The sequence below is a fragment of the Gossypium arboreum genome, chromosome 8, assembly GCF_025698485.1.
Source record: "Gossypium arboreum isolate Shixiya-1 chromosome 8, ASM2569848v2, whole genome shotgun sequence".
Lineage (NCBI taxonomy): Eukaryota > Viridiplantae > Streptophyta > Magnoliopsida > Malvales > Malvaceae > Gossypium > Gossypium arboreum.
Genome location: NC_069077.1, coordinates 52931685 through 52959176, shown reverse-complemented (window position 1 = coordinate 52959176; position 27492 = coordinate 52931685).

Below are 27492 nucleotides of genomic sequence, written 5' to 3'. Positions count from 1 at the left end.
TTTTTAGGCATAGATGGTCGTATTTCCCACACGGTTTTATGACACAACCATGTGGCCTATTTGATTTTTGGTGCAGGATTGACCACACAGCATCAGGAAGTCACATAGCCTGGCAGCACGTTCGTGTGACCTTAAGTTACACAGACTTAGGTTGTTACATGGTTTGGCCACACGACCATGTCCTTAAGCAACACGGGCTAGGCCCTGTCACATGGCCTGGCCATTATTTTTCTGTTTTGTTTCAGATTAATCTAGAATTGTTCTCAGTTTATTTTAAATGTTCTGTAAACTCAATTTATGTCCCGAGTTGATTAAATAACATGGAAATGAATGATTATGATTTGTTTTTTTTAATTGAATTATGATAAATGTTCATGGTTTAATGTCGTAATACCTTATAGTTTAGGTCGGGACACAAGGCCAGGTATAAGATGTTACAAATATCATGTTTTAATAAGCTCCTTTAACTCATAAATAGTTTTATCATAAAATCAATTTACTAAAATTAGTAAAATGGTCTTCAATCAAATAATAAGATAAATCAATCTGAAATTTCTGTAGTTGCTTCGGCAATGAATGTGACATCCCAATACTTTAACCCAACGATCAAATCAAGTATGGAGGTGTTACACAGTTGCTTCAAACAATAAAGCTAAAATATATTTTTATTTAATTACTCTTTAACACGCTTTATTACTTCTTTAAAAATATGCTAATAAAGCTTTGGTTTAGCTCAGATTCAAGACCCACCATATATAATTAAATGTGTGGTCTTTGTATTCTACCGTTGTTTGTGGGTTTTAAGCCAATTAGTCTACTCGTGGTTTGGATTATTGTTATCATGTGTGAGTTTTAGTCGAGTTGGTAGCCTAGATTGTTTCAATTTGTAGTTTGTTTGAGATACGATAGTTTGATCCTTTGTTCCTGTTTTTAGTCCCCTTATAATATGATAGTTTGATTCTACACTTGAAAACTACTTGAACATGTATTTATATTTGTAATTTAATTGTATTCTACTTGTAACCTTTCAAAAAAATGCAAAATATCTCTATGAAATCTTCTAGTTTCCGTGACTTAGAATTTTTCAAATTCCAGAATATTTCAAATCACTCGTTCATTTTTTAATTTAAAATTAACCCATGAAAAGATTTTTCAGTTTTTTACGAACATAATATAAATAAAATAACTATTTATTAAATAATATGGGTTGAATTTTTTTTTTTACCAAAATGATATGTTTTCTATAATAAAATGGAGGAGACCAAATTCTCATGGCTTAAATCAAGTTGGTTGGTGGGGATTTGGACCTAGGAAATGGATTTGGTCTTTAGGGGTAAGGGGCAATGGGTTGCTCTGTTGGTGGTGGTGATATGGGTCTCCTCAAGGCCTGTCGGTCTACCACCAACAAGACAACCTAATGCCCCTTACCCCCATTGGCCAAGAACCTCAACTCCCATCAACCCGACATTAAACCCTAAGTAATATCGGCACCTTAAACTCCCTTAGACTCATCTCTTAAACAAAAAAAAAATCAAAATATTAATTTTTTTAAAAAATACACACAAAAGAGCAAGCTCTCTAAAATTTAATTAAAATTATTTATATAGTAATATTATTTTTATCAGCAATATTTAATTATTTAATTAATTGTAATTTGTTTGATTTCGAGGGTTTTGAAATTGTCAGATAGAATTGAAAGTTATATATGAATTATAATTGTATTCTATAATATGTTAAGTATAGTTAATAATTTTTGAATATTGATTATGTACTGGATGAAAGGTTGGTGGACAAAATGCATGCAAGTTAATAAAATAGTTTATTATTATGATTATGGTTTAGGAATTTTAAAATGTATTTATTTGTGAAATATGTTTCGTTATATTTGTTTTTGAGAATGGTTGAATATTATTTTAATTAGTAAAAGATGCATGCATGGTTTGAAAATATTTTATTATTTATTTGTAATTATTGTAATGAAATTTTTAGTTGGATGATATTATTAGGTTTAAATTGCCAAAAATAATTGTAATATAGTAATAGGAGTAAAATAGATAATAAATAATTATATTATAAAGAAAGAATATCATTAGTTTAAAATTTTCAAAAAGGATTAGGTTAAAGTTGCCAAAAGAATAATTAAAATATGGCAAAAGTGATAATGATATTGAATTGATTTGATTTGAGACATTGTGGGTTCTAAAAGCATCTTAGTGTCCCACTACAATATAACTGCAAAAGTAAATCTAAAACATGATGCAAAGTTCAATTTATAGTGATGCTTCTACAAGGATTCTCCTTTAAACTTCTTTTCCTTTCTATTGGATAAAGTTGCACTTCTACAACGATTTAGCTTTATTTGTTATACAACTAAAAAGTGCAATTGCGTTAATGATATCAGAAACTATGTTCACAATTTGCCCGCGTTATCTCTTTCAAACTCATCAATCAAAAATTGCGGCGGCGGGCGGCCCATCATATTTATGTGAAGTGCATTACTTGCGTGGATCTATAGTTTTTATCCATCTCTTAAACTTATAGAACGAGGGTAACAACAACTGCTAAAATAACCTTCAAAGCTAGTAGGTTTTCAAAATGGGGAAGGATTCTATTTAATAAAAACTCGATTCAAATTTTTATTGTCCAACTAGAATACTTAATTTATTTAATTAAACTTCTTTCCTTAATAAGTAAGGAGTTTGTTTTCATACTCTATTTCAGATTCGATTATTCATACTAAAGTATAATTTTTATAGCATTTTAGGATATAATTTTACTATTTAGGTTAGTTTTTTACACTTTATTGTTTTTTCAGTTTAATTATATTTTGGTATAGTTGTTGAAATTATCCTCAACGTTTATGGGTTTTTGAGTTTAAGCCCTTAACTTTATTTTGGATTGACACCAGTAAAGTTACGATTTTTTTAGAAATCAACCCAATTTTAATGGTAAACGTGAGTTGACCGTCAATCAAACTGCAGGTCAACGAAGTATCCTATGTGATATGCCACTTAAGCATGAGGTCATAGATGATGTCATCTATAAAAACAAAATTGTTTAAAATTTTTTTTTCTTTTTTTCCAGTCTTCTTTGTTCTCTCCTCTTTCTCTCTTTCCCTCTAACTGTTGTCGTTGTTGTGTCCAACCTTCGCCGCCACCGCCTTCCCTCTTACTCCTCACCATCGATCTCACCACAATAACACTCCTGAAATTAATGCTTAGAAGAAGACAACTACAATGTAAAAACCCAATCATTCCATCAAAATTCAAGGCTTTAAACATGACAATAATGCTTAGAAGAAGACAACTACAGTGGTGAGATTGACGGTGAGGAGTGAGAGGGAAAGGAGGGGTGGTCATTGTTGGGACAGTGAGGCGTGAGAGGAAAGGCGGTAGTGGTATGGGTTGAACACAACGGTGAGAACAGCTAGAGGGGAAGAGAGAAAGAGGAGAAAAACAAAAAATATTGAAACAAAATGAAAAAAAAAAAGAATTTTTTTTAAACAATTTTGTTTTTTATAGATGACATCATCTATGACCTCGTGCTTATGTAGCATGTCACATAGGCTACTTTGTTGACCTGCGGTTTGATTGACGGTCAACTCACGTTTACCGTTAAAATTAGGCTGATTTCTGAAAAAAATTATAACGTTGAGGGTGTCAATCCAAAAAAAGGTTAAAGGCTCAAATCCAAAAACTCATAAAACATTCAGGATATTTTTAACAAATATGTCTTATATTTTATATGATTTCTATTTGATTTTTATCATTTTTAGAGTTGGCTCAAATTTACTTGTTATTATCTCTCTCCATTATAGGTTCCAGGTGAAAAATGGAAGGCTTAGAGCATAGAGTAAAAATTAGTGAAGAGAAGTCTTCCACTCTACCATATTTTAATGTGGTGGAGCACAATCTTCAATTCAAAATATCAAACAACAAGCAGTTCACTCCTCGACAATTTTGCGTCTGGTGGAGCAGAACGATTAAAACTCTAAAAATATGGGGTGACATGATTTAAGGAAAAAGAGGAGAAATCAACTTGGAGGCTAAGGAACAATTCTCTCACACCAAAGGGAACTTCAAGCTTGCAAAGACGAGAAGAAGATGAGATCTAAAACATTTGGCATTAGTTTAATAATTATTTTTTCTCTAGATTATTTTCTTTTTATTTTTTGTCAATACAAATTTGTTTTGAATTTCTTTTTCTGATGTTTTCTCAACTTAACATGAACTAAACCCTATTTTTCTTGAAATGATGATGGATCCTATTTTTTTTGTTAATTAATTATTTTCTTTTCAATTGTTTTGAAATTTGGTAATTATTTATTCAATCCTATGCTTATTTAATTTGCTTGTCTAGTCACTAAGTTGCATTAATTCGATAATATTGATTTGTCTTGGAAGAAAAAATTAAGATTTGGATCTAGACTAAATAGATTAGGATTAACTTTAGTAGCATTGACGAACACGTTAAATTCCAGCTAGGATATGAATATATACTAAATCCCTAATCAACCCAATAGGTTTCATCATAGTCACTTAGCCCGGCTTGCCTTGAATAGGAATATATCTAGTGGGGAAGGGGAGATTAACTTAGGTAAAGGAAGGGTTTAGTTAATGTCATTAAATCTCGAGTTAGTAATTATATAGATTGAACAATTGAATGGCAGATAATTGATTAACAAAAATAGGTGGAGTTAGAGTTCCAAGATCTTAAAATTGATTGAGAAACTTATAGGTTTTCATTATTTTAATTTAATAGAATTTTCATAATTTGCTTTGTTAAATTTTAGTAGTAATTATAATTTACTTTATTGATCCCGATTAGATAAAATTAAATAGTTGGTACTTAACAACTTAGAATTTTATCCTCATGGGAACGATATCTTCTTATCATTTATTACTTGATTCAAAAATACACTTACGTAATGAATTCTTGCATATCACAAATTCAAAGTGATATTATTCGTTATTAATTAAAAATAAAATAAAATAATACAAATATGTTCGCAGATAACTCAAATTAGATATTAAAATACTTAATATGGATTATTTTGTAACAAAAATTACTCAAATTTAACTTAACAATATATGAGTCAATTAGATTATTACTACTTATTTATATGGTGTGAGCTTTTAATTCATTGTATTTATTTTGTTACATGGTGTGAGATTAGGGTTTTGTTTATTATATAAATAATAATTTTATCTTTTTTACTATTATCATGTATATAAATTTAAAAAATGATAATTTGATTAAAAGATGTTTTAATATTGAGGATATCTCTTAAATATGATATATGCATTTTAAATCAAAAATATTTTATGTATTGTGTTAAAATATTTGAAGTTGTTGTAATGTGTTAAAAGGAAATGTCCATTTTTTTATCATTGTGACAAAACAATGATTTGTAATATTTGGAAGATTGACAATTTATTGAAGATTGACAATTTATTGAACCGAATATTTGGGCTATGTTGAAATCATGGAATGAATCAAGCTAGTCAATAAAGATCAAATCAATTGGAGAAACATATCGTGAGGATTGAATCAAGATATCAAATCTCTTGGATCAAGGAAGTTGGATCAGATCGAAACTTGAAGACTTATCTGCCAAACAAGTATGATTGATATTCTTTATGTTAGAAAGTCTCAAAAACCTTATATAATTGAGAGACTTGTATAAGTTATTATAAGGATTATTGAGAGCAATTATCTATTCAAGTAAAGAAAGTTACTTGTGAGAGTGCATTTGAATTGTAAAACATGTTTATAATTGGTTTTATGGGCTAGGTTCTCAGAAGAAGAAATTAGTGTAAGAGGTGTAGTCTTTGAGATACAAAAGTAAGGATACTTCATCAGGGTGTGCTAGAACTAGGATTACTGGTTGTATTTGTTTCAAGGATAGTGGATTCATCACATTGAGCTAGGCTCCGTAGACACAGGAAAACCAAACTATGTAAACAATTTTTTTGTCCCTTGTTTTGCTAGTGCATGTCGGAGTTCTTTCAGAAGTGTTCATTTCTACAGTTACTTCTATTCATACTTTGTTACTTGTAAACTTAACAACTGTTTTAGGCCAATATATTGAATTTAAAAATAACAGTAGTATTGATAATTTAGTTTGTAACTAATGAATGTATGTGTTAAATTTATTTATTTAGTTATGCAACATGCGATTTAATTTAGTTTGATATGTAAGTTAATAAATTTTTAATATTAACATGTACAAATTAATGAATTGTAGTTTTAGTAAAAGATGTTTTTAACTTTGAGAATAACTCTAAATATGATATATGTATTTTAAATATTGTTTTTATGTATTAAACATAGAAATAATATAATAATAGATACTAATATATATTGAATCTAAAAATAAGATATCATATAATATATAATAAATAATAGTTTTGGTGCACTTTTGGAAATTTTTTCACCAACAATTTCTTAACACATCAAAAATATGTTAGCAATTGACTTTACACTACAATTCAAGCAGAAGATGTGGGCAAATACTAAATAATAAAGAAGGATTAAGAACCAATTAAAACTCACCCATTCATAGAATCAAATATCGGCAATCCTTTGACTAAAAAAAGAGAGTTTAGAAATGCATAAAATAAAGAAAATACAAAAACAAAAGAATACCGAAAGCGGCGATGTCTAGGTATATCTTGATCTTAACTTAATAATCTCTATTTATAGTGCAAAAATAATTAATGGAGAAAATGCAACCTTAATTAAATATAGTAGAATTCTTTAAGTTTATTGGTAATTTTTTTTTTAACTTTCAGACCATATTTGGACACACTTCTGGTGTTTTTGGGTTTGAGTTGTAAAATAATGTCGGTTAGATCTTTTAATTCTCTTCGAATAAATTTATTATGGACCCAAAATAAAATTCTATAGCTCAAGTTATGATCAAAATATTATATTTGTGTTGTGTTGAAAATCTAATCCGCAAAAATTTACCAAAAACACTTTAAGCTGCTTTTTCTCTATTTATTTTTTAAATAAATAATAAATAAAATATAATTAAGAACATAAATTGCATAATTCAATAAAAGAAATATCACAAATAAATTTAAAATTTATGCACTTATCAAATAACATCAATCCAATGTTCGTCGTGCCAAAGCCTTGAGGAATAATCCCAAAGTTGTGCTTGTGTGGTTTTTAGTTTAGATGGGTGCATGTCTGGGTGTGCGAGTTTGATTCTATTGTATAAAAAAATTTGAGCACTCAATCGAATATAGTATCCAATTGAGTCCGTCAATTTTTGTTTGTTTTACTTTTATGGAGTGTGCTTCGTATTTATGAGCCGACGACTCGACGAGGAGCGCTGACTTATCGGGACAACGCGATGGGCTACGTCATGATGAGGCTAATGGGACATTGTGACGTCATGACTTCATGACATGTTCTTCTATTTGGCAGACACATTTTAGACTTCAAGCAGGACTTTTTCTCTCGATTATACTTTGATAAACATATTAATTTACATGATTCTTGTGTTTAATTTGGTTTATTGCTGAACTAATCCCTGCTTAATTGGTGTTTTTATGATTTAATCTTGTCAGGGATGCAATGGGTCAAAAATGAGCAAAAAGGGGCCAAATTGAAAAATAAATTGTTGAATTGGGGCCAAATGAAAAGGATGGAGAAAGCCAAGGATTTAACATATATTTTGACTTTGTAAAAAGCTAAAAATAGGAAGATATTATTTTTTTTTATTATTTTTTTTTATTTTATTTTATTAATTTAGGTTAGGCTATTTTTAGTAAACCCCATGTATATAAATAGGAGCTTTTAGTTCTTAGAAAAAGCATCATTTATTTGTATTCCTACTTTTATTTAGAATAGAAATACTCTCATTTTCCCTTTGAAATTGACGTTACGTATTTTCTAAAATTGGGCTAATTGCCTTCCAAGTGCTTTCCCTTTCCAATTTCCATCACCTTTCATATAAATCCCATCATTTTCCACAACTTTCAAGCATGAATAAATTCATGCTTCACTAAATTTCATCTTAGCCTTAGGCCGGTGTTCTTTCCAGTCGAGAATCGTGAGATTCGTACTCACGCTTAAAATTCATCCTATCGGTATTCATTTTTTTCCTAAGTATCAGGATAGACCAATCATCCCTTAAAGTTAAATTCGATTTCAAGTCAAAGTGCACATTGGGTTGGAGTCGTGTTTGCTTACAGTTGAAGATTCGAGTCAGTCGTGCTGTATTCGGATTTCCGAGGACAAATCGAGGAAGAAGTGATTGGGTTTAAACGACCTACGTGGTTAAGGCCGATAATTCGAGTTGGGTTCTTCAGAACACAAGGCTACTGGAATCTTGAATCAGGAATATGTATATCTCAGTTAGATAATCGGTAAGAGTTGGTTTGCAGGTCGTACCGGAACCAACTACTAGAAGAAGAATTGGTGGTTAGGACGTTCTTAACTGCTATAACCAGCTTATCGATTGGAGGAGAAGATTAATTTTTCGAGGATCGATTCTTGATACGAAATTTACCGAGTCTAAGGCTAAGGCTTATTTTATCTGTTGCAAAATTCTGAATTTATTTTCTAATTTATTTAGTTATTTATGATGTTTCAATTATCTAGTTTCTAAACATTTTAAGAATTCCCGACTTACTTTTATTTCTAATCTTTGCAGGTACGATTGGAGTCATGGGCACGACTATTGCCACGAAACTTGACACAAAAAACAATCTGATCATAAGCTATACACGAAAGTAGATTATAGCATCCAATCCTTGTAGACTCGACCCTACTACCATTCTTACTACTAATTAGAGTTATTTTGTAAGAATTATATTTGGTGGTTTCGACGCCCATCAGACTCTAATTATTCCAAGTATATTTTAGTATGATTAGAACCCTAATCTAAGCCTATTTAAAGGGGCTATTGTATCTTTGTTTTGTTAAGCCGATCAAAATGTACTCGTAGGTTTTTTCTTTGAGGGCGACGAGATGTAGTTGCATATGAGTTTAAGTGAGAGTTTTGTGGTAATTATGGAGAGTATTTTATACCCCTTTTGTGAGTGCCTTATGAGATTTAGGATTTTATTTACTGGTTTGCTCTTTGAGATTTTGAGCTTTGTATTCGGGGGTTTGGGCAATATATGTTTAGTACATTTAGGTTTATTTTCTCCTTATTATACTTTCGTTTTTTACTCAGATGGTGAAAAGCCAAAGCCTCATTTACCTCTGGTTTTTCACGTAAAAGATTTGTGTTCATTTTTCTCTACTTTTATAATCTTATTGTTTATATGGGTTGATCCCCAACAAACTAGTATTAGAGCTATGGTTTAGCTTTCACAGATCGACTGGTTATGTGACACAACAAAATTTTTTGGATATTGAAAGTTCAACGAATCACAAATTTTAGTTTCTGAAAGTTTTGGATAATTACAAAGATAGCTAATGTGGCCGAGAATGAGGGTGATAATTCATTGCTCTCCACATATAATCCATTTGAAGGTGGACTAGTGTCAAATGTCAAACATGTGCCTGATCTAGAGAAGAATCACATCTCCTTTTGGTCTTTAGGACTCGAATGATTCGTAGAGTTTTTTAGGCAAAGTTGGTCGTAAAGGGTTACAGTCAAGTGGAGAGAGTTGATGTTTTGTCTTCTGTTTGAGTATTAATGGCCCTTGTTGCATTATACTATTTTTATTTAAAGACTAAGAGTCTTTCAGTTTCCAAGTTCAAGTATAGTTTAGACTTGGTTAACATTTAGAAAAATTTGAGTTATGCCCATGAAGGGGCATGGAAAAGTAGGTGTGATAAATATGAGTCAAGGTGGAGATTTGTAAAATGTGCCTCGTATTTATGAGCCAACGTCTTGACGAGGAAGAGCTGACATCAGGACGAGGAGTATCGGCTCATTGGGCCGATGCGATGGACGATGTCGTGACTAGGCGAATAGGATATTGTGACTTTATGACATGTTCTCCTATTTGGAAACCGCGTTTTAGAATTCGAGCAGGACTTCGAGCAGGACTTCTTTTTTTAGTTAGACTTTGATTATTTTAGTGATATTTTAGAAAAATTAGAACTCTAATCTAAGCCCATTTAAAGGGGCCATTATATCCTTGTTTTGTTAAGTCAATCAAGATGTAGTCCTAGGTTTTGTTTTCTTTAAGGGCGACAAGATGTAGTCATATATAAGCTTTGGTGAGAATTTTATGGTAATGATGGAGAGTATTTTATACTCCTTTTGTGAGTGCCTTATGAGATTTAGAGTTTTGTTTACCGATTTGATCTTTTTTTTATTTTAAGCTTTGTATTAATATATGTTAGTACATTTAGGTTTATTTTTTCCTTATTGCACTATCCTTTGTTTACTTAGTACATTTATGTTTATTTTCTCCTTATTGCACTCTCTTTTGTTTACTTAGGGTGGGTTTGGATGGGTGGTGTGTTTACCTACTGTTAGTGTAAAAACAGTTGTGGCGGTGAGATTAGATATTATAGCGATACTGTAGCGTGAAACAAAAAATAAACTAAACATACCGTACCGCACCCTACCACCCATCCAAACCCCCCTTTAGTGAAAAGTTAAAGCCTCATTTACCGTGATTTTCCCTCTTTAAGGGTATTTCACGTAAAATATTTATGTTCATATCGTGGTTTTTCCCTCTTTGAGGGTTTTTCACGTAAAATATTTGTGTTCATACTTCACTTTTAATATCTTGTTGTTTATACGAGTTGATCCCCAAAAAACTGGTATTAGATCTATGGTTCAGCTTTCGTAGATCAACTCGTTTGTTGACTGTAACATCCTTTACCCGTATCCAATGTCGGAACAGGGTTCGAGGCATTACCGGACTTAAACACAAGCAAACACACATTTTCGAGCCACAACTTTTCGTCCAAATTAAAACTTTTTGCAAATACTCATAAAGTCCCTAATACGAGCCTACGTGGCCTAAAACATACTTTGGAAGTGGTTCGGGACTAAACTGAGAACTTTAAAAAATTTTACGACACTTAGAGAATTTTTTTGCTAAAACAGGGGTCACACGCCCAATGCCAGTGTGGCTTGGGATGCGCCCGTGTGGGTAAGCCGTGTGCTCACACACGCCCATGTCCCTAACCCGTGTAACTCTCTGTTTGTCACTCAAGAACAAATTGAAGTCACACGGCCAAGACACACACTCGTGTCCCGAGGTCGTGTCTTTCACACGGCTGAGACACACGACCGTGTCTCATGCTTGTGTGCTTGATACTGAGTATTTTGTTTTGTAACAATTTGGGTGCAGGGGATACACGGCCGGATCACACACCCATAGAGCTGACTGTGTGGACAATAATAAGGCTATTTACCAAGCCATTTGCCACCCTTATTCACACGAACACTTACCCCAATTCAAAGACACAAAACAATACATACTTAGACAACCAAAACGTCCACATTCATGTTTAAAACATATCAACTTTATATTTTTATCTAACATATTCACTACATTTATTAAGCCATAAATCAAACATGCAAATCTCACATTCATTAGGCTTCATTCAATTACTATCTAGTTACCAAATTATACCCAAATTCCTCATCTCATCAATATGTCACAATTCCAAACATTACACAATCATGCCATAAATCACATTTCCAAATATGTCACATTCACTAAGCATTCCATGATCATATCACCATAGACATTGACACATATATGAATATACTTAGGCTTACAACCATGTTACCACTATAAGCCAACTTACATGTCCAAATCGCAAAACAAGCCTTTGACGATTACAAGCCATTACATTGGCTAAAATCATATGACGCATATAACAAAATGACCAAGTCCCAATACATGCCATAAACTCAAAATATTCGAATTCATCAATACCCAAAATTGATAGCTTGATAGTGTGATAGGATCTCTGACAATCTCCAACTCGAGTTAGCTTGACGGCACTATAAAATATGGGAAAGGAAGGGGATAATCTATATAGCTTAATAAGTCTATATGAACATAATAAGTAACTCTTACCAATCATTTACCAAGCCTACAATATAAACACAAAACAAAATAGTATAAATTGCTATAAACCTCATAGTTATAAATTATTCAGTCACATTGTTTGCTATATCAATATGCAAGCATAATTTAACATGTCTTAACTTTAGCCTAACAACCGTAACCTCTCCATTAAAATTGATTACCACAATCAACCAATCATTTCAAACCTCATAATAAACATACACATTAATTATGAGTATTCACTTTTCAAGCATATATTTTAACATCTTTCAATTGTTTAAAGCCCATATCTTCTCATAATCATTTTAATAGGCAATTATGCCAATATTTCCTTTTTCCCATATCCAATAAATCACTATTTGTGTGAATCAAACATGCTAGATCATACTCAATTTGGCCCGAAAGCCAACTACACAATCGCCAACCAAATTTACCATGTATTTCACATATCACAAGTATAGATCATAAACAGAAGGCTTTCGCAACAACATTCTCATGGAAACCATGAACTCACAATATCATGAAGTCAATGCTATTAAACTTTATGTACATACCTGTACAAATTCGTAATGCTTACATGCTCTTTTTCTTCTTTGACATACCCATTAAATTACCCGTTGAACCACTTGGAATACTATAGGATAATCAGGAATCTCGTACACACAGTATCGTACCAATGTCATATCCCAGATATGGTCTTACATGTAATCTCGCATCGATGCCAATAGCCCAGCTATGGTCTTACACGAAGTCTCATATCAATGTCATATCCTAGATATGGTCTTACACGAAGTCTCATATCAATGCCATATCCCAGATATGGTCTTACACATAATCTCAGTAACCCTAATGTCATGACATTTGTATCCTATCTATTCCTAAGGTTCAACTAGGACTTTCGTTGTATCGAATCTCTATCAATCGTTTCCGTAGTATCATACTCAATAACATTCACATTTCATTTTCAATAATATTACATTTACACAATTATATCAATTAAGCATTTATACATACATAATTTAATGCTTATTAAACATACGAACTTACCTTAACATAAAAATGGAGAAAAGGGCCTAACCGTCAAATACTTGTTTTTCCCCCGTTCTAATTCCAAACCTCATTTTTCTTTATCTATAATATCACATTTAACTTATTTAATCATTATACTATTCAAATCAACCCAAAATCACATTATGGCAAAAATTACATTTTAGCTCTTAAAGTTTCCCATTTTTACATTTTAGTCTTTAGGCTCGTAAAATGAAATGTACTCAATTTCTTCAATACCCATGCCTAGACAAATCTTATACATGATTATAACAAATTTTTATTTTATTCACATTTTAACACCCATTTCACAACTTTTTTACAAATAGGTCCTTTTAGGCATTTTTATCGAAAATCACTTAGCAAATGTCGTTTATCATACACCAAATATACATTTTCTACCATTAGACATCAAAATACATAAATATCCATCATGGGTAAAATTTTAGACTATGATTATGTCTTGAATTAGTTGTAGAAATAGATAGATCATGTTACAAGAATTTCAAAAACATAAAAATCATTAAAAACTGGGCTAGAACGGACTTACAATCGAGTTTGGAAGCTTGAAAAACCCTAGTCATGGTTTCCTCTTGTGAATTTCAGCCATGGGAGGAAGATGGACAAAAATTGGCTTTTAATTTGGCTTTTTAATTCATTTAATTACCAAATTACTAAAATACCCTTAATGAAAAACTTTAGAAACATACCTAACCATATCCATTTTTGTCCACCAACTTAACCAATGGTCTAATTACCATTTAAGGACCTCCAATTTAAAATTTCATAACAATTAGACATCTCTAGTTTATAGAACTCAAGTTTTGCACTTTTTGCAATTTAGTCCTTTTGACTAAATTGAGTGCCCAAATTTTGAGTGAAATTTTCATGAAATCATTCCATAAAAATGTGGACCATAAAAATATAATAAAAATTAAATTTTTTATGTTGGATTTGTGGTCTGAAACCACTGTTTCGACTAGACCCAAAATCGAGTTGTTACAGTGACACAACAATATTTTTTGGATATCGAGAAGTTTGACGGGTCACAAATTTCAATTTTTAACAGTTTTGGATAATTACAAAGGTAGTTGATGTAGCCGAGAATGAGTGTGATGATTATTGATCTTCACATATAATTCGGCTGAAGGTGGAGTCGTGTAAGATGTCGTACATGTTTCTGATTTAAAGAAGAATCTCATCCCCCTTTTGGTCTTTAAGACACGAATGGTTCGCAAAGTGTTTGAGCCAATGTTGATCATAAAAGGTTGCAGTCAGGTAGAGAGAGTTGATTTTTATCTCATGTTTAGGTATTACTAGCCCTTGTTGCATTATACAACTTTGATTTGAAAACTAAGAGTCTTTCAGTTTCAAAGTTCGAGCACAGTTTAGACTTTGTTAACATTTAGCAAAATTTGAGTTAGGCCCGTGATGTGGGATGAAAAAGGAGGCTAGATAAATACGAGTCAATGTGGAGATTTGTAAAGTGTGCCTCGTATTTACGAGCTAACGTCTCGACAAGGAAGAGTTGACTTTGGGACAAGGAGCATCATCTTTTTGATACAACACAATGGATGACATCGTTACGAGGTGAATGAGACGTTGTGACATCACGACGTGTTCTCTTATTTGGTAGCCACATTTTAGACTTCAAGCAAGACTTCTTCTCACAATTAGACTTTATTATTCTATGGATATTTTAGTATGATTAGGAATCTAATCTAAGCCTATTTAAAAGGGCCATTATATCCCTGTTTTCTTAAGCCAATCAAGATGTAGTCGTAGGTTTTTTCTTTAAGGGTGACAAGATGTAGTCACAATGTATGTTTAGTACATTTAGGTTTATTTTCTCCTTATTGAACTCTCATTTTTTACTCAGTTAGTGAAAAGCCAAAGCCGCATTTACCTGTGGTTTTTCCATCTTTGAGGGTTTTCCACATAAAACATTTGTGTTCATTTTTCTCCACTTTTACTATTTCATTACTTATATAGGTCGATCCCCAACAAACTAGTATCAGAGCTATGGCTCAGCTTTCACAGATTGACTGGTTATGTGACACAACAAATTTTTTTGGATATTGAAAGTTCAACGAATCACAAATTTTAGTTTCTGGCAGTGTTGGATAATTACGAAGGTAGTTGATGTGGCTGAGAATGAGGGTGATGATTTCTTACTCTCCACATATAATACTTTTGAAGGTGGATTAGTGTCAAATGTCAACATGTGTCTAATTTAGAGAAAAATCACATCTCTTTTTGGTCTTTAGGACTCGAATGATTCGCAGAGTTTTTGAGGCAAGGTTGGTCGCAGAGGGTAACAGTCAGGTGGAGAGAGTTGATGTTTTGTCTCCTATTCGAGTATTACTATGTAACGCCCCAATTTTTGGGCCTAGAAGTATTGGGCCTTGAGTCTGGGTTCGGGTGGAAAACGGCCTGAATAATTTGGATGTTATTATTATTATTTAGTATGTTTAGTTTAGTAATTAAATAAATTATGAAGGGTTTATGGTGTGGGAAAAAAGGCCCAAGAGTAAATTTAATTCGAGGCAATTCCTGAATTTTTAATTTTGGAAGAGAGGGTTCTGGCGATATGGGCTTTTAAAATTGAAGTTGTAAAATAGGACACAAAAAGATCTGTGGTAAAGTGGTAGGTGTTTGGGGAGTGACATATGGATGATTAGGGGGAGCCAAAGTTCAAGTCACAAGGTAAGCGTGTTGTTACTTTTGTTTTTTTTTTTTTGTGCATGTGCCGGGCATGTGATAGAGCTTAAGTGGAAATTCGGCTAGGGCTTTAGGAAGGTTGGGTTGTGGGTCTGAATGGTCATTAGGGCAAGCTTTATTTTCTTTTTGTTTTGCCGAATTAGGGTTAGCCACCTAGAGCCTTCACTTTCATTTTATTCTCTTCTCAGTATCGCAAAAAGCCAAAAAAAGTAAAGTTAGATCTCCTGAGTGCCGAACTCTTCCTTCTCTTCTCCTCTCTTCTTCTATTTTCTTTTCTCCTTCTTTTCTTCTCTAGCTAAAACATTCCTACCATTCTACTCATCTCCTCTTTCATTCCTATTCTTTTCTAAACCTCTATAGCCGATTGCCATAAAAGCCAAAATCCCGAAAGTTGTTCCTTGTGCCGATTTCTTCTAGCCAAAATCCTCCTATTTTCTTCATCTCTTTTGGCCAACTTTCATATCCTCTAAACCTCAACCCCTGTTGGCAATACCACTGCAAAACCACCATACCAAATCATCTTCCTCTTCACAGTTCCAAAAGCCGAAAACACCATAGTTTTTACGGACATATAGCCAAATCTTTAGATCTCTAAGATTTGATTTCTGCTAGTGTTTAAGGGTTGGATCTGCATCAGATCTATGAAGAAACTGAAGTGGAATCATTTTGGTTGAAAGAACCTGTGGTAGGTACTCAGATCTATTCTTTATTTCGGGTTTTAGAAAAGCCAAAATCCCTAAAGGCATAGGGAGGTTGTTGATTGGAGCTTAAGGCTCTAAGGGTTGTAACAATTTATTTTTTTTTAGTGTTAGTGTGATCTAGAGGCTGCTGATCGAAGGCTTGGACAAGTGGAACGACTAGATTGAGATCTAGTCACTAGTTTTGGCAAAGATAGGATCTCAAGGGCCATATGTATTGATGGCCGATTATGGTAAGTAATTTTATGATGTTTGCCATTATACTTTGAATCTAATATGTCTAGCAACCGGTTGTAGGATATTGTGGGAGATTTCGGTAGCAGTTGTCGCAAATCAGGTGTGTAAACGACACCCACTAGTAGACTAGATCGGCAAAAGCCGAAAAGTCGAAATGCTGAAAAGCCGGCATCTCGAGAACTTGCGAGCGTGCGAATGCTCGTGGGATTGTTTGTATTGATAATTTTGGTAACTTCAATGGTAAGATTGCAAAGTGCGCAATTTTGTGCACCTCGGTGAATTTGGGCTTCGATGGGCCAAAATTGGGTAATGGGCTATGGGCTCGTTTAGGTAAAAACGTCCGGTAAGTATTCTGAAGACATGTTAATAACTGTAATGAGCATGAAACCCTAAAAAGATTGATAAAATTACTGAAATACCTCTGTAAGGTAGAATTACCGTAATACCCTTAAAGGGGTAAGTTTACGATTACACCCCTCGAGGGTAAATAACTGTTCTTACACTATAATCTGACTGTCTTTCTAAAGCATGCCTTGTTAATTATATATTCTCTGCATACATGTCATACTGCATGGGGTTGGGTTTTGTTTTGGAGGAAGAACTCGTTCTGATGGCTGTGCCACATATTCTGATATAAGCAGCTTTGCTGCAGATTATAGTTAGTGCCGTAACCGGTGCTAACACTATAAGTGTAGGGATGGCGTGGGTGATTTATTCCCCACAAGAAGTGTAGCGATGGACGGAGGCAAGTGCAGGGTTGGATGGGGTTATCATGCATTAATCATATGAGACTGTTTTGTTATGGGCCAACTATATTGAAATGGGTCCAACTGTGTTAATATGGGCAAGGCCCAACATATCTCGCTTGTAATAGGGCTATGGCCCAGATTGATACTGACATGGGCTAGGCCCAGTATACTCTGATACTGTAAGGAGCTATGGCCCATATTAATATTGATATGGGCTAAGGCCCAGTTAACTCTGATTTCTGAATAGGGCTTAGGCCCAGTAAAGCTTGAACTAATTTGGGCTTTGGTTGGGATACTTTACACACTGAGTTTTCCAAACTCACCCCCTTTTTCCCATCTTTGCAGGTGAGGTTTAGATCGGTAGACTTGGAGCTGGAGGGATTCAGAGTGGCCATGTGGACTATTTAAAATAAGTGTTTATACCTTCACTTTTATTTTAGATTATTTCCTTTATTTTTTCGGGTTTTAATTTGTAATAAGGTCGTTTTAATTATTTTTAGTTGTTTTTAGTATGTTTAGTTAGCTTAGATATGATATTGTTTTAACTGTTTGAAATTGAATAGCTCTAAGATGCTTTTTAAAAAGGTTACTTGATTTCAAAATATCGCGATAACAAAGCAAGGCTTCCGCAACGAAAACGTTTTCAAAATTAATAACCTTTTCAAATGGTTTTAAACGAATTGGTTTTCCCTGAACAATCACTCAGTTAAAGTGTGGCAATAGTTGTGTGCATGTCTAGGATTGGATCCGTGAAGAGCTAGGTACTTAAGAAGTCTAATTGACTCACCTCCTCTTTTCTGGCATCCTACCTGGTGCACAGCTTCCATTCACTTTAATCTTTAACGAAGATATTTTTTAAACACTAAGAAAGACTTTAGATAAAACATGACTTTTCTAGTAACGCTTCAATGTGACACACCGGACTCGGTTGTAACATCTGGGCCAGGTTTTAGGTGTTACATTTAGTGGTATCAGAGCCTGGTTGCAACAACTCGGCTGTGGATCAGGGTCCGAAAAGTTTTTGGAAAAACTTTGCTAAACTTAGGCCCAAGAAGGGTATTTTGGAAATGGTTTTGGAAAATTCTTTTCAAAGATATTTTACAAGGTATACATGTTTTAAGGTTCAATCTTAAAAAGGTTTAAGTTTTTCTGGGTTTCTAAAATATTGATAACCGAAGAAGTGGCACACTCAATCCCCGGCACCAAGTCTGTAAGTATTTTTATTCTGTACTGTACTGAAATATTGTTATACTACTATAAATAGTACTGAGACCCTACTATGATTCTGTAGTTAGGGTAATACTGAAACTGTAGAAACTGAGACAGTAGAGAAAATTAAAAACTTTAGAAGACTAAGACTGTAGCTAGGATACGATACTGTGAAAACAAGAACTTTGAAATACTCTTTATGCATAGGACATCTGTATAAATACTAAAATTTTTGAATCGAGATCTTGGTAGTTATTGTTATGCATGCTGATAATGTAGAGTGTTGATATGGATTCTGAGGGTAAGCGAGGTCTGTCAACTTCGAGTAGCGGTAACTCGGAGCTTGGGACTGAGGCACTGGCCGAGTTAGTAAGAAAAGTGGTAGAAGAAGTATTAGAGACCAAGGTTAAGGAAATTAGGGAAACGCTTCAAGCAGGGTGCTTGGAGTGTAAGAAAAGGAAGGATTCTAGTTCTCAAAAGACCGAGCCTCGTTCTATGAAACATGTTAAGACATGACCAAACTTTCCAACCTGCAAGAACTACAACGGGCATCATCCGGGTGAATGCCATAGGAAGACAAGAGCATGCTTTAGATGTGGGTCCAAGGAGCATCGAGCTCAGGATTGCCAAGCTTATTTTATTTAAGTGTGTGTTACGAGTTGTATGCGTACTTGATAGATGTTTCTTTACTTTGGTAATTATACGTTATGGATCGTACCAAGAATTATTTTTAATCAGAGTGCGCAGTAGAAGCATAGTGGTTTGACTTGAGTAATACAGTTAGTTGATTGTTTGAAAATTTCGAGGACGAAATTTCTTTAAGGGGAGTAGAATTGTAACGCCCCGATTTTTGAGCCTAGAAGTATTGGGCCTTGAGTCTGGGTTCGGGTGGAAAACGGCCCGAATAATTTGAATGTTATTATTATTATTTCGTATGTTTAGTTTAGTAATTAAATAAATTACGAAGGGTTTATGGTGTGGGAAAAAAGGCCCAAGAGTAAATTTAATTCGAGGCAATTCTTAAATTTTTAATTTTGGGAGAGAGGGTTCTGGCGATATGGGCTTTTAAAATTGAGGTGGTAAAATAGGACACAAAAAGATCTGTGGTAAAGTGGTAGGTGTTTAGGGAGTGACGTGTGGATGATTAGGGGGAGCTAGAGTTCAAGTCACAAGGTAAGCGTGCTATTACTTTTTTTTTTTTTTGTGCATGTGCTGGGCATGTGATAGAGCTCAAGTGGAAATTCGGCTAGGGCTTTAGAAAGGTTGCGCCGTGAGTCTGAATGACCATTAGGGCAAGCTTTATTTTTTTTTTGTTTTTCCAAATTAGGGTTAGCCACCTAGAGCCTTCACTTTCATTTTATTCTCTTCTCAGTATGGCAAAAAGCTGAAAAAAGCAAAGTTAGATCTCCTAAGTGCAGGATTCTTCCTTCTCTTCTCCTCTCTTCTTCTATTTTGCTTTCTCCTTCTTTTCTTCTCTAGCTGAAACATTCCTACCATTCTACTCATCTCCTCTTTCATTCCCATTCTTTTCTAAACCTCTATAGCCGATTGCCATAAAAGCTGAAATCCCGAAAGTTGTTCCTTGTACCGATTTCTTCTAACCAAAATCCTCCTATTTTCTTTATCTCTTTTGGCCGACTTTCACATCCTTTAAACCTCAACCCCTGTCGGCAATACCACTGCAAAACCACCATACCAAATCATCTTCCTCTTCACAGTTCCAAAAGCCGAAAACACCATAGTTTTTAGGGACATATAGCCAAATCTTTAGATATCAAAGATTCGATTTCTGCTAGTGTTTAAGGGCTGGATCTGTATCAGATCTATGAAGAAACTAAAGTGGAGTTGTTTTGGTTGAAAGAACCTGTGGTAGGTACTCAGATCTATTCTTTATTTCGGGTTTTAGAAAAGCCAAAATCCCTAAAGGCATAAGGAGGCTGTCGATTGGGGCTTAAGGCTCTAAGGGTTGTAACAGTTGATTTGTTTTGGTGTTAGTGTGATCTAGAGGCTGCTGATCAAAGGCTTGGACAAGTGGAACGACTAAATCGAGATCTAGTCACTAGTTTTTGCAAAGGTAGGATCTCAAGGGCCATATGTATTGATGGCCCATTATGGTAAGTAAGTTTATGATGTTTGCCGTTATACTTTGAATCTGATATGTTGAGTGACCGATTGTAGGATATCATGGAGATTTCGGTAGCAGTTGTCACAAATCAAGTGTGTAAACGACACCCACTAGTAGAGTAGATCGACAAAAGTCAAAAAGCCGAAATGCCGAAAAGCCGGCATCTCGAGAACTTACGAGCGTACGAACGCTCGTGGGATTGTTTGTATTGATAATTTTGGTAACTTCAACGGTAAGATTGCAAAGTGCGCAATTTTGCGCACCTCGGTGAATTTGGGCTTCGATGGGCCGAAATTGGGTAATGGGTAACAGGCCCATTTCGGTAAAAACGTCCGGTAAGTATTCTGAAGACACGTTAATAACTGTAATGAGCATGAAACCCTAAAAAGACTGATAAAATTACTGAAATACCTCTGTAAGTTCGAATTATTGTAATACCCTTAAAGGGTAAGTTTACGATTACGCCCCTCGAGGGTAAATAACTATTCTTACGCTATAATCTGACTATCTTTCTAAAGTATGTCTTGTTAATTATATATTCTCTACATACATGTCATACTGCATGAGGTTGGGTTTTCTTATGGAGGAAGAACTCGTTCTGGTGGCTGTGCCACATATTCTGATATAAGCAGCTTTGCTGCGGATTATAGTTAGTACCGCAACCGTGCTAACACTGTAAGTGTAGGGATGGCGTGGGTGATTTATTCCCCACAGGAAGTGTAGGGATAGACGAGGCAAATGCAGGGTTGGATGGGGTTATCATGCATTAATCATATGAGACTGTTTTGTTGTGGGCCAACTGTATTAAAATGGGCCCAACTGTGTTAATATAGGCAAGGTCCAACATATCTCGACTTGTAATAGGGCTACGGCCCAGATTGATACTGATATAGGCTAGGCCCAGTATACTCTGATACTGTAAGGGGCTATGGCCCAGATTAATATTGATATGAGCTAAGGCCCAGTTAACTCTGATTTCTGAATAGGGCTTAGGCCCAGTAAAGCTTGAACTGATTTGGGCTTTGGTTGGGATACTTTACACACTGAGTTTTCCAAACTCACCCCCTTTTTCCCATCTTTGCAGGTGAGCCTTAGATCGATAGACTTGGAGCTGGAGGGATTCAGAGTGGCCATGTGGACTGTTTAAAATAAGTGTTTATACCTTCGCTTTTATTTTAGATTATTTCCTTTATGTTTTTGGGTTTTAATTTGTAATAAGGCCGCTTTAATTATTTTTAGTTGTTTTTAGTATGTTTTGTTAGCTTAGATATGATATTGTTTTAACTGTTTGAAGTTGAATAGCTTTAGGGCGCTTTTTAAAAAGGTTACTTGATTTCAAAATATCGCGATAACAAAGCAAGGCTTCCGCAACGAAAACGTTTTCAAAATTAATAACCTTTTCAAATGGTTTTAAATGAATTGGTTTTCCCTGAACAATCACTTAGTTAAAGTGTGACAATGGTTGTGTGCATGTCTAGGATTGGATTCGTGAAGAGCTGGGTACTTAAGCAGTCTAATTGACTCACCTCCTCTTTTCTAGCATCCTACCTAGTGCACAGCTTCCATTCACTTTAATCTTTAACGAAGATATTCTTTAAACACTAAGAAAGACTTTAGATAAAACATGACTTTTCTAGTAACGCTTCAATGTGACACGCCGGACTCGGTCGTAACGTCTGGTCCGGGTTTGGGGTGTTACATACTGGCCCTTGTTGCATTTACTATTTTTATTTAAAGACTAGGAGTCATTTAGTTTCCAAGTTCAAGCATAGTTTAGACTTCGTTAACGTTTAGAGAAATTCGAGTTATGCCTATGAAGGGGCATGGAAAAGTAGGTGTGATAATTATGAGTCAAGGTGGAGATTTGTGGAATGTACCTCGTATTTATGTGCCAACGTCTTGACGAGGAAGAGCTGACATCAGGACAAGGAGTATCGGCTCATTGGGACGACGCGATGGACGATGTTGTGACAAGGTGAATAGGATATTACGACGTCACGACGTGTTCTCCTATTTGGCAAATGCGTTTTAGACTTCGAACAGGACTTCTTCTCTTAGTTAGACTTTGATTATTTTAGTGATATTTTAGTAATATTAGAACTCTAATCTAAGCCCATTTAAAAGGGTCATTATATCCCTATTTTGTTAAGTCAATTAAGATGTAATCTTAGGTTTTGCTTTCTTTAAGGGCGACAAGATGTAGTCACATATAAGTTTTGGTGAAAATTTTATGGTAATTATAGAGAGTATTTTATACGCTTTTTGTAAGTGCCTTATGAGATTTAGGGTTTTGTTTACCGATTTGCTATTTTTTATTTTAATCTTTGTATTTAGGGGTTTAGGTAATGTATGTTAATACATTTAGGTTTATTTTCTCTTTTTTGCGCTCTCTTTTGTTTACTTAGGGTGTTTGGATGGACAGTGTGTTTACCTACGGTTAGTGTAAAAACAGCTATGACGGTGAGATTAGATACTATATTGATACTGTAGCATGAGACAAAAAGTAAACTAAACATACTGCACCGCACCCCACCGTCCATCCAAACCTACCCTTAGTTAGTGAAAAGTTGAAGCCTCCTTTACCGTGGTTTTTCCCTTTTTGAGGGTTTTTCACGTAAAATATTTGTGTTCATACCGTGGTTTTTCCTTATTTGAGGATTTTGCATGTAAAATATTTGTGTTCATACTTCACTTTTAATATATTGTTGTTTATATGGGTCGATCCCCAATAAACTGATACTAGATCTATGGTTCAGTTTTCGCAAATTGACTCATTCGATGACACAACAATATTTTTTGGATATCAAGAAATTTGACGGGTCACAAATTTCAATTTCTGGCAGTTTTGGATAATTACAAAAGTAGCTGATGTGGCCGAGAATGAGTGTAATGATTTATTGCTTTCCACATATAATTCAATTGTGTAGTCGTGTAAGATGTTGTACATGTGTCTTATTTAAAGAAGAATCTCATCCCCTTTTGGTCTTTAAGACTCGAATGGTTAGCAGAGTGTTTGAGGCAATGTTGGTCGTTGAGGGTTACAGTTAGGTAGAGAGAGTTGATGTTTTGTCTCATGTTTGGGCATTATTGGCCCTTATTGCATTATACAACTTTGATTTGAAAATTAGGAGTCTTTCAGTTTCCAAGTTCGAGCACAGTTTAGACTTTGTTAACATTTAGCACAATTCGAGTTAGGCCCATAACGTGGGATGAAAAAAGAGGCTAGATAAATACGAGTCAAGGTGGAGATTTGTGAAGTGTGCCTCGTATTTAGAAGTCGACGTCTCGACGAGGAAGAGTCGATGTTAGGACAAGGAGCATCATCTTTTTGAGACAACGCGATGGACGGTGTCGTGACGAGGTAAATGGGACGTTGCGACGTGTTCTCCTATTTGGCAACCACATTTTAGACTTCAAGTAAGAATTTTTCTTCCAATTGGATTGCATTATTCTAGAGATATTTTAGTATGATTAGAACTCTAATCTAAGCCTATTTAAAGGGGCCATTGTATCCCTATTTTCTTAAGCCAATCAAGATGTAGTCGTAAGTTTTTTCTTTGAGGGTGAAAAGATGTAGTCGCATATGAGTTTTGGTGAGAGTTCCGTGGTAACTATGGAGAGTATATTATACCCCTTTTGTGAGTGACTTATGAGATTTAGGGTTTTCTTTACCTATTTTTCTCTTTGAGATTTTGAGCTTTGTATTCGGGGGTTTAGGTAATGTATGTTTAGTATATTTAGGTTTTTTTTCTCCTTATTGTACTATCGTTTTTTTACTCAGTTAGTGAAATGTAGAAGCCTTCTTTGCTAATGGTTTTTCCCTCTTTGAGGGTTTTCCATGTAAAATATTTGAATTTATTCTTCTCTACTTTTACTATCTCGTTGTTTATACAGGTTAATCCCCAACAAATTGGTATCAAAGTTACGGTTCAGCTTTCACAGATCGACTTGTTCGGTTACACAACAACATTTTTTGGATATCAAGAAGTTCGACAGATCACAAATTTCAGTTTTTAGAAGTTTCAGACAATTACAAAGGTAGCTTATATGGTCGAGAATAAGGGTGATGATTCGTTGCTCTCTACATATAATTCGATTGAAGGTGGAGTCGTGTCAAATGTTAGGCATGTTCCTAATTTAGAGAAGAATCCCCTTTTGAACTTTAAGACTCGTATGGTTCACAGAGTGTTTGAGGCAAGGTCGGCCGGAAAGGGTTATAATGAAGTGGAGAAAGTTGATGTTTTCTCTCTTGTTTGGGTATTACTAGCCCTTGCTGCATTATTCAACTTTGATTTGAAGACTAAGAGTCTTTCAATTTTGAAGTTTGAGTACAGTTTAGACTCGGTTAACATTTAGCAAAATTCAAGTTAGGCACATGACAGGGCATAAAAAAAGAGGCCAGATAAATATGAGTCAAGGTGGAGATTTGTGGAGTATGCCTCATATTTACGAGCTGATGTCTTGATGAGGAAGATTCGATGTCAGGACAAGGAGCGTTAGCTCATCGAGATGATGCGATGACGGTGTAGTGATGAGGTGAATGGGACTTTGCAACATCACGACATGTTCTCTTATTTGGCAGCTGCGTTTTAGACTTCAAGCAAGACTTCTTCTCTCGGTTAGACTCTGATTTTTCCAGGGTTAGTTTAGTATGATTAGAACTCTAATCTAAGCCTATTTAAAGAGGCCATTGTATCCTTGTTTAGATTGAATTAGTATTGAAATATTGATGAATTTTGACAATGTAATACTCATATTTCAAGCCAGATCCATTTAACAAATAGTGTGTTAATCGTAAATTTACCATGATGGCAAAAAAAAAATCCTAAACTTACCATGAAGTACATAATTCATATAACAAACAAAATAAAAAGGAAAAGGAAAAAAAAGGTTAAATCCCTAAAAACTTCATAAACACAACTTGATGAGTATGTTTTATAAGACTTATATCTTATATGTTTAGTATAAGATGATTTGTTCGTAATCTTTTTGTTTAATATATGAAATGACTTTTGCCTTATTTATCTTGAATTTATTTAATAATATTTTTAGTTGTGAAGTTTATAGATAAGCATTCTATATAATTGATGAATAGTTTATGAAATTTATTCACTATGATTCATTTGATTCTTTAAGAAAATTTATATACATATTAAATATTTTTTAGAGTATTAATTAATTTAAAGCAATATATTGAAACAGACCGATATCAATACAATCAATTCTAATAAAAATATATATTGATGGGTAGTTGATTATCTTACTCCATAGACCAAACACTGGTAAAAGTATTATAAAGACCCCTATACTATGAGTCAGATTGCATTTTACCCCTCTACTAAAAAATAAGCAAATTAGTTTTTGTACGTTAGATCAAAGAGAAAATTGGTCTTTCTGTTAAAAATTTCATCCATTTTTACTATTAAAAATTGGTCTATGTACATCAGTATGAGGTACACGTGGCACACTACATGTCACTGTCTAGTTATTCCATCAACCACACTAGTTTCTAACAATACAAATGAATGAAATATTTAACAAAAAGACCAATTTACTTTTTAATCTAATGTCTAGGAACAAATTTATCCATTTTAAAGTAGAGAAGACAATGCAATCTAACTAAAGTTGTCCATAGGCTGGGTCGAGCCAAGTTCGAGTCGAGCCCCAACAAAATTTTAGGCCCGATTGATAGGCCCGAGCTTAGGTCGGCCCAAAAATGGCTAAATTTTTGCCCAAGGCCGACCTAGATTATAAATGTTAAACTCTGGCCTAGACTAACCTGGCCCATATTTTTTAGTCAGTGGACATTTCTTCTTCTTAATTTACAATTTTTTTTTCAAATATCTTAATTTCATTTCATTTAAAAAATCATAAAAAAAATATCAGTAAACCTATCATTCTACGACATAAAGAATAACTTTTGTCAAACCTCCTCATTGATAAATGGAAGCAAAGAAGAGACTTGAGCATGAAGTTTAATTCTTATGTGCAAAACAAATATATGTATTGCTTGAGTATGAAAGAAATATAATTGTAGTTTTGCATTCTTTTATCTCAAATTGCATATGTTATATATATACATTACTACAAAAGAAGGGGGGACAAAAGAAGTGTTTTGCATTATAAAAATTTCAACTCTAATGCAATCTAATCCAAAATAAACAATTATCGAGCAAACCAGTGGTGTTGTCAATAGGAGATCAGGGAATCAAGAAAATCAGAGGTGAAATTTGATTTTGAACTCTGAATTTGCTAAACCAAAAATTTTATGCCTTTTTTAGTTTTTCTATTAAAAGGTGGGCTGCAAAAATATAATGCCTAACGACCTATGGAACGATGATAGTGGTAAAATTGAAGATGTAATGCGAATGTGCAAGTATACACGTCAAATCAAGTAATAAAGTGATAAGTGAGATCGTCTCCATAGGGATTAGAATAGGTAAAAATATGGTTGAATTATTACTATAAACTATACTAATTAGGCTTATGGCAAAATAAACATAGTAATGATTTGAAGTGAAATATTAATGTATGAAATGTAAAAATCACGTAATGAATAAAATGTTGTGTCAAATCTACGAGATAAAATTGAAAGGATTGAAGCTGTTGAATGGGAAGGCCGAAATTAATTGGATTATATCTTAATAACATAATAATATCATGGTAGAATCTTGCGCCAATTACTGTTCAGAGTATAA